General features: G+C 39.2%; 1 long non-coding RNA gene across 1 annotated transcript; it reads right to left on the reverse strand.

Moving 5' to 3' along the window:
• Positions 1 to 699: 699 nt before the first annotated feature.
• On the reverse strand, positions 700 to 7,277 carry LOC143438410 (uncharacterized). Its single transcript, XR_013107266.1, has 3 exons — positions 7,104 to 7,277; positions 4,155 to 4,236; positions 700 to 836 (listed from the first exon to the last, which is right to left on the reverse strand). It is a non-coding gene; the product is annotated as an uncharacterized LOC143438410 (long non-coding RNA).
• Positions 7,278 to 9,553: the final 2,276 nt, after the last annotated feature.

Below are 9,553 nucleotides of genomic sequence, written 5' to 3' on the forward strand. Positions count from 1 at the left end.
ATAGAACTGAACTATTTCAACCCAAGCTGTATATTGGTTAACACATGCCTGGCTCCAATTCAGGGTCACTGTATTCTTTCTCCAGGATTTGGGAATATCAGCTGCTAAAGGCTGTGATGGCTTTAATGGCTGCGGCTGTATGGGAGGAAATTGCTTGTATCTCTATAGAGCTGCCTTGTCAGAGTTCCTATCCTCAGTCTCACCAAGGGCCTGCATACACCCAGTGACAGGGAAGTTCTCCAGCTCTTCTTAAGCGCATGCTCTGCAAGACCATTTGTCTGCACCTTAGTCTTCTGCTGTAACCATATTCTCACTCCACTTTTCCCTGCTCCCGCTCCGCCTCCTCACTTCCGCCCAGATGTTTCTGAAGAGCCCCGCCCATTAATCTTTTGTGTCCCAATTCCTGTACTAGAGCCAATTTTTAAGGAGGCTCTGCTGAGATATAAAGGGAGAATTTATGAGAATTTGCTCAATCGTAGGTGAACGATTAAACAATTTTAGTGTGGTCACAGTGATTTGTAGCAATATTTAGGCATATTTTTACAATTTTGTTTTAGGTTAGACTATAATTTAAATGTATTTCTTTTAAATTTTTCTTACATTTATTTAGTCTATTTGTGTGTGTATACATGTGTTAAATTTACTTAAGTTTAAATTTGTTATTTTAAATTATCTTACATTTATTTGTTGTGTGTGGGTACACAATATTTACATGTGTATGTAGGAGTGGTAGCCAGAGATACCAGTGGCACTGTCCTCTGTTTGTAGCACGAGTCCTCTGGATCAAACTCCACCTGCTCTATGCAGCTTCCAGCACCTCTGCCCACTGAGATTTCCTGAAATCGATAGAATATGATTTAAAGTTAGCCTTTAAGGACAAACTGGGAGATTAAATTAAAATTAAATTTAAAATCACAACCTAGGAATATTTATCTAATATTTCTAGCACACATTCCTAAGGTAATATTTGTTTCCTCATTGTACTTCATGAAACTATTGTCCACGGGAAATGTGCTGTGACACTAACACAGAGGAAGGACTGGTGTTTCATTAAATATGTAGGGAAGGCCACAGAAACGGTTCAGAATGCAACTAAGGTCAAATGGTCTTGCATTATCAAAAAATAAGGTGAAAAATAACGTGGGGTTCTTGCCTCCATAATACACTAATCAGAAGTATTGTACTATTCTCACCAAGTGGTCATCTGAACTCTTTCTTTGGGACGCATAAGAAAGCTCATGAAATTGCCATGAGTTAATCTTACAGATATATCAGAAAAGGCAGTTTTCTTCTAACTACCTTCTTATTACATGATGTTAAGTATCCCCGTCATGTCTATTCTGGTGAAGGAAACTCGGATCTTATAGCTTCTTTGTTCTGGAGCTACCAAGAGAAAATAATCTTTCGGCACTTAAAAAGAATTATGCATCTGTTAAACAGATGTTCAACATTATTTATTCTCAACCCTGTAAACAGACGCTTATTATATTTAGCTACCATATTATGGCAACCCTGGGAGAAAAACATTCCAAATAATGAATACAAAATGTGACTAAACGTTTGTTAGCGCATAATTAGTGTTAAATCCCAGCAGTCTTAGAATGCCATGGAACTGAAAGATATCACAAGTCATCACAATTGTCCGACGAGCTTAATTTTCAACAAGCACATCTGGCTTGTTACTTGGAATGAATTCAGGTAGATTGCTCTTTTCTTTGCTTTGTATATGAGAAACAGCCTCACAAAGAAGAATGATAAACAACAAAAATGTTTAACTGGCTTCTGAAGTATTAATCATGTGGTTACAAATTTTCAAAGATGTTGACTCTAAAACTATATCTTTCTGCAATTGGAATGTAAATAAATGGACACACGATTGCTATTTGTTTGTTCATAAAGATGATTTTCTAAATATGAGGTTGCAGTTGCCTTGACTTCTATGTGGCCCCTGACTGTGCTTGATTATTATGTCTTTTTAATTTCTTATGAACAACTTCTGCACACACTTAGTTCTGGTCTTGGCGTAAAGTGTTCTCATCATGTGAAAGGGTTCACCTCTGGGTAGATGATCTGCAATGAGAGATGAGTGAGCCATAAAAGCTTTGCCTCTGAGTGTGTTCATGGATCCGAAAGTCAATGGCCTTATGAGAATACAGGGATTGATTAGAGGATGGAGGTGTCTAGAATCACACTTTTGAGGGTAGTTTATCTCTGACTTAGTCCTCTATCTGGGCTTCTGCATGCATTTGGGTGAATATGTCTGTCCCACCTCCCACTCCTCTACAATACCCCTTCTTATTTCAGCCACAGCAATGGGGCAAATGAGGCATGGACTGAAATAACTAGACTTCAAAACAAAGCTCTCCTCCTAAACATTTTCAATTGAATTCCTTTTTTATTATTGATGTTGTTTGAGACAGTATCTCCTCATGTAGCCCAGGCTGATCTCAACTTTGCCATGCCTTCTTCTATCTTCCTTCCAAGTGCTGAGAGAGAATGTATCATTACTCTACACAAGTAACATTAAATTTTTTTTTTATTAAATTCTATTTAGTATGTGTATGTGTGTGTGCATGTGTGTCCCACAGATGTGCCTGAAGGCAGGTCTCTTAGATGATTCTAGATCTTGTCAGGTCAATGTTAACCATCACAGCATCTTGCTTCGTCATAGATCATGGTTTGCAGGGGACTACAGCTAGACTTAGGCTACTGTAGAGTCAGTTAGCAATTTGTCGGTAGGTGTAAGTCTTAAATTCACCCTGATCTCTAAAGATACTCATTATTGACAACTGTCTTCTGATGGACAGAGAGAGATGTAGCATGCCCCAGTTCCTGATCTCAGAAATTACATAAGTGTGTTTTGTCTTCATGGTGTAGGCATTTGGTCTGATTCAACAGTAATCTCAACTTGATTAATTTTCACTCCTCTTATGTTAAATGGAAGCTATAATATTCTAATTAAGTGCTGACTTTTCTTGTGGTATAACATAAGATGGATAAGAGATGCTTCCAAGACTTCTGGGGAGATAATTCTAAAAATAAACCGGAAGCAGTGTTTTTATAAAAGAATTAGAAACTGAACAAATTAATTTAAACCACATTACTGAGCAAGCCAGTGAATGGCTGGCCTCTGTCATCTGGCACAATTCTTAGACTCTCTGTCTTCTGTCTTACTGTGTGTTCTTGGAAAAACCCTTCCTATATATTCATTTTATGGGGAAATTACATCGAATCCATATCATAAATGTACTAAGGAGAATCTAAAATGCCATGAGGCTGGGTGGGCGTCTGCTTTGCCTTGCTTGCATGTACCTTGCCCCATGTAGCTGAGAGGACATTCCTGATGATTTTAACCACTGCTGTATGTTTCAAAGACAAAGATCTAGGGTAGGGCTTGTCTTCTTCGCTCACAGGACTTGTATGGACTCTCATGTATTGGGATGGGTTCTAAAGATGCTGGCATGAACAAGCTGGGGGCAATTTTTAACTCAATTGCTTCTAATTCTGGCTTTTAAAAATCAATTTCCATTTCAATACTGAGCATTTATGCAGGAAACTCTTCATTATTTGTCAAGTCATTCACACTGGTAGTCATTAACATGGCTGGTTAGATTTCACTGGTAGCTTTTGCAAGCAATGCCTGTTAGGAGCAATGGGGGGAAATGAAGAGAAGTGCATAGGGGAAAAAACAAAAGCAATGGAATTTCAACTTCTATGAGTTCCATGTATGCTTTAGAGAGTCATGTATTACAGAGCTCTTGGTTGTCACCCACCTTGACTCATGATGGTGGCTGGGGAGAAAAGAGAAGTAGAGTAGATAATTCTGTCAGACCTAGAAAGACACAGTGTATGGTTTAAAACAACACTCTTGGTAGAGAGTCTCAAAGAGCCTCACTCAAAGAATGATGCTAAAGACAGTGTTTGTCTCTAATGGATTGGATTCTGGAGCTGAGTTAGTTGGACCAGTGAAAAAGAGGTCAGGGAGTTGGAGTGAAGGTTTCCACTTTCACTTAAACAACAAAACAACAACACACCCAAAAAGAAATCTAATTTAAACAGGATTAATGTGTCAGTCACTTTTCTATTGCTGTGAAGAAACACCGTGACTATAGGAACTCTTATAAAGAAAAGAATTTAATTGGGGATTTGCTTACAGTTTCAGAGATTTGGTCCAGATAATGGCCCAGATAAATGTGGACACGGTGCTGGAGAAGTAGTTGAGAGGTAAACCCTGATCTGCAGAAAAAGAGAGAGCAAGATTGGACCTGGCATAGGCTTTTGTAAACTCAAGGCCTACCTTTAGTGATGCACTTTCTTTCACAAGACCACATCTCCTAATCCTTTCAGATAGAGCACTCCTTGTTGCCTACTCATTCAAATCTATGAGCCTGTGGGTGTGTGTGTGTGTTCTTTTTCAAACCTTTACAATTAATATCCTTAACTTTATTCAGGACAAGTAAAGTTCTGCCCCAGGTTCTCTATGCAGATATTTACAGACAAGAACAATATAATTTTAAAGTAAAATTGTAAACAATTTATTCTTAATATAAATGTAAACAGTGAATTAATCTAGTGGCTGTATTTCTTTATTTTATGTACGTCCCCAGTAATAACACAGATAAATCAATATTTATTTAAAACTGCACCTCAATAGCTAAGCAATTAAATGGTCTACCTTTACTTTCTATGCTAACCTGGCTCCCTCCCAGCTCCACCCCCATGATACTTGCATATTATTATTGATCTGGCTATTTGGACCCATTTTTCATGTCTCCAATCCCTCCATCCTGCTACTGATCTGACTCTCTCTTTCTTCTTCCTTCCACCAACCTGTCCTATTCTCTATTCTGCCCAGCCACTGGGTGATCAGCATTTATTGACAAGGCAAAAAATAAATGGTAAGCATTGTTTACACAAACTTGAGACCCAAGACTTTTAGTATAAGCATTACAATGCTATATCCTGATTGAAATAAGATAAGAGGGCATAGAAATCAAAATACAAATAACACAAAGGTAAACTTTACACAGTGTACAAAAACATTAATCCTACATAAAATTGTCAATACAGCTAGAATATGTTTATTTAGGTTTGTCTTGGAGTCAGGTGTGATAGTACACACCCATAATCTCAGCACTGAGACAGGAGGAGCACAAGTTTGAGGCTATCCATGCTACAAAGAGAATTCAAGGCCAGCTTGGTCAACAATGAAAGATAGTGTCTTAAAAATAAGGGAAGGGATACTGAATCAGATTAGTAGTCTGGGACATCAAAATTTATTGGAGCCAGGAAGATGTGTTTTCTTAAAGTAGCATCAAAACCATGGATCACATAAAATTATGAGCTGGAGTCCCTTAGATTTAATCAGTCTGCTAAAACCAGTGGTAGTGATTACCATATGCCTATAGTCTCTTTCAATTTCTTCCAAAAGTGATACAGTGGGTGAAATACATAAGCTATTAAAATTGAAGAGCAGACAGGCAGCTAGACTCTAAAGCGCTAACACGCCCCTTTTAAATGGGAACACATGGCCAACTGGAATATGAGCGGGCAAAATGAATGGTACCACCAGTGACTGTGAGTATGGCTGGCTGACAAATCTAGAGCCAGGATGCTAACCGTTTTGTTCGTTGTCCAGCCTGCCTCACCATAACATCATTCTTGAGCCATTTCTCGGTTCTGTGGGATTCACCAGAAGTAACAGAAAGCCTCACCAATTAGACTATGTTCTCTAAATGATACTCATGGGTTGAAACATGTAGGTGAAGCCAAATGTAGTTACTGTGATATTTCACAGATAGAGCAAAGGACTTAAAGTGATCTTGAGCCTGCCTTTCCTCACACATAACACTATTTAAATCATTCATGAATTGGAGAAAAAAAGATATCATGGTGACATCATAGTTGACATTGATACTTATGGGTATTCTTTTAATGAAGACATAGATAATATTTATTCAGAATGTTTTTCCTAAATGAGAAAGTAGTAATATGGCTTTCCAACTTAAATCTGAGGCATGAAGATACAGTTCTCTAAAAGAGGGAAAAAATTCAAATATTGGGCTAGTTCTCATATGTGTGTTTGATTTCCGCCTCTTTCTTCTGAAACCTAAGTTTCATGAGATAAATTATACATGCCCAGAACCTAAAATAGTATAGGAATGTTAAAAAAAAGGTAAATGGAATGATTAATTGACTGAGCCCCTCAACATCTGTTAGAGACAACTGGGTACTTGAAGTAGGAGAGTCAGAAACGTGGGCATTGTTGGTGTATACTTGGAAATAGTAATCTAATAGAAGAGACAGAATTGGAAGGTGGAGAGAACGTTCCTAGGAAACTATATTTCAACAACTAAATCTGTCCTATGGCAACTGAAATAAAGCTAAGGAGGCAATGGGAGAGGAGATGGAGGAGAGACTGCAGAGAGTATGACCCAGCCTTGGAGCAGAGCAGGGTATGGACTCCCACCCCGGCATGTGCACTCTCAGAAACCTGCCAGCTCTTTTGCAAGGGAATACAGTAAAGAAGTTGTAATGACTGGAATCTAGTTGAAAATCTAAGGGTAAAAATCATGGGGGTAATTTTTTTTTTATGTTTTTACATTTTATTTTTTAGTTTTCTCAGAGGGTTAATTCCCTCTTTGGCTAAGAGGGGAAAGGGATGAAAAGGAAAGCCCTCTGTGAAATCTAACCAGATGTTTTCACATTGAATCCACATTACTATTAATAAGGGAGGAAACAGAGGTTCTTCTGCCAAACTTTTTGGTAAGGACTGACCAAGAAGTGAGTCTGGTACCCATTAAAACCAGCATTAAAAGGGGGGAACTTTGAATAACTGTCAGTATGCAAAAAAGTTTAGACCCAAATTTTATAATTCTTTTACTTGATAGCGTACATAAAGATGAGTGTAAAATTTACTACTAATAATATTGATTAAACGTCAGATTTTGTTTTTAAAAGAAGACTGGTAAAGAGCTCAGATTTAAGGGGAATAAATTGCATGAAACTTTTAACATTTAAATATTAATTTTCTTTACTTTTTACTAATTAAGCTTGCTGTATTACACTTTTGCACTTATATAAAATGCACTGGAATTACTCACCTCCCACTTGCCTTCCCTCATTCGTACAGATCTCTTTCCCACATCCATGTCTCTTGCTCTGTGACCCAGCGAGTCTCACTAAAGCCATCTGTGTTCCCCTGGGTCTGGAATTATCCATTGGAGCTTGGTGGACAACAAGAAGACAGTAAGCAACAGAAGACAGTTTACTGTCTATCACCAAGAGCCTTTCTGTAGCTCACAGTGCCAAGGCAGGTATAGGGCAGTCACATGTGAGTCACTTCCTGATCCATAACAGACAGCTGACACAGCCAATCATGTGCAGGCTCAACTGCAGTTACAGAGTGCGACACTGCACTCCTATCTTCCGCTCTTACATTGCCAGAGCCACAGAGAGGTACACATTTGGTGCTGAATGTCCAACAGTCACATGCTCTCCTGCCACGAGTCTCTGCATTTGCCTTTATTGACTACAAGGAGAGGCTTCTTTCAGTTAATACTGAGAGTCACATTTATCTATGGATACAAAAATACTTAGAAGACAGCATGACACTATGTCCCTTTAAGCAAAGAGTGCTAAGTTTTCCTTCAGGATCTATGACTTCCGGAGCTATAAGGTTTGCTGGGTTACAGTACCATGCATGGATTCTGTCCGGTGTAGCAAGCCTCACATCTAGTCAGAGAGTAATAGGGTTACCCCTTAATAGCCATGCCATGGTTTCCTTCCCTGGTAGATAATTTTTTTCCTGGCAGGCTACACTGGGATTTGCATGTTTCCCAGCTGTGTAAGATTGTCAATGCCTTACTCCTTGAGTAGCCTGCATAGTTCTTTCCAGAACAATGTTTGCTAGCAGGGAGGGGGACATTTTCAGGCCAGTTCCAGCTTGAATTCTTTGTATTTTGCAATCAAAGTGTGTGGTATCTTTGGTAATAGTGTCGTATAATCTGGTACTGGTGGGCAATCAAAAGGAAGGGATGACAAAACCCTGTGCTGTTTTGTGGATTTTTAAAAACTTCCTTAACCAACAACTTTCCCTGATTGCTTGTTTTTAAATAACATTTTACAATTTGGTTACATATGGGTTTTTCATATATCCTTCACATGGTCCATTCTTTCCCCACATTTCATCTCTCCATACCCCAAGTGCTCGCCCCTCAAGTATTTCCACTCCCACAATTTCCCCTCTTTACTTTGATTTTTACCCATGTTTTAAGAGTCTACCACTCCTTTAGGCACCCTTCCCCTGCTCAAATGGGAGCATAGCTTCCATAGGTACTCTAAGTTAAAAACACAACTAAAGATTTGGAGGTAGAAGAGAGAGATAAAGGACATACAGCATCTGGGCCTAGGTTACCTCACTCAGTGTGTGTGTGTGTGTATTTAGTATTATTTATTACTTGTAAATTTTATTTTTTATAGCTAAATGTAATTTACATTTTAATTCATCATTGGATGGACATCTAGGCTGAAACCTTTTTCTATATGAATAAAGCAGCCATGAGCATGTATGTGCATGTATCTCTGCAGTAGGCTATAGAATTCCTTGGGTACATGCCTAGGAGTGATACAGCTGGGCCATGTGGTAGGTCTATATCTAGGTTTTTCAGAAACCACCACACTATTTTCCAAAGTGACCAGCATAGTTTCCATTACCACAGTGTATAAGGGTTCCACACTGACAACATCCACAGCATCATCTGCTGTCACTTGTATTCTTTTTAACTTCTCTAATTCAATACATTTCCTCCTTCCACGCCTCTCAGTCCAACCTCCCACCTCCCCTCTCCCGAAGATCCGCTTCTCTTCTGTTTCCCTTCAGGAACCAGCAGTCCTCCCAGGGATATCAACCAAATACAACATAGCAAGTTACAATACTATTAGGCACAACCTTCATATCAGAGCTGGATGAAGAAACCCAGTAGGAGCAAATGGATTCCAAGAACTGGCAAAAGAGTCAGAGACACCCCTACTACCACTGTTAGCAGTCCAACAACATATATGCAGGGGAACCTAACATATATGCAGGGGACCTAAGGCAGACCCATGTAGGGTCCTTGATTGTTGCTTCTGTCTCTGTGAGCACTTATGATCACCGATTAGTTGATTCTGAGGAGCATATAGCCATGGTGTCTGCTACCTCTCTGACTCCTACAGTCCCTCCTCCCCCTCTTCAATGGGCTTCCCAAGTTCTGTCTAGTGCTTAGCTGTGACTCTCTGCATCTGCTCCATAAATTGCTGAGTAAAGCCTCTCTGATGAAAATTGGGCTAGGCACCCATCTATGAGTATAGCAAAATATTTTCATTGACTTTCTTTTTTGTCCAATTGTGTTTAGTTTTATCCTAGATCTCTGGTCTATCCAGCCTCTGCTTCCTGGTCATCCATGCAAAGTAGGTCATGGGTTCCCTCTCCTGATATGGGCTTCAAGCTGAACCAGTCATTGGTTGGCCACTCCCATAAGTTCTGTACCACCATTACCCTAGTACACCTTGC

The sequence above is a fragment of the Arvicanthis niloticus genome, chromosome 25 (genome assembly GCF_011762505.2).
Source record: "Arvicanthis niloticus isolate mArvNil1 chromosome 25, mArvNil1.pat.X, whole genome shotgun sequence".
Lineage (NCBI taxonomy): Eukaryota > Metazoa > Chordata > Mammalia > Rodentia > Muridae > Arvicanthis > Arvicanthis niloticus.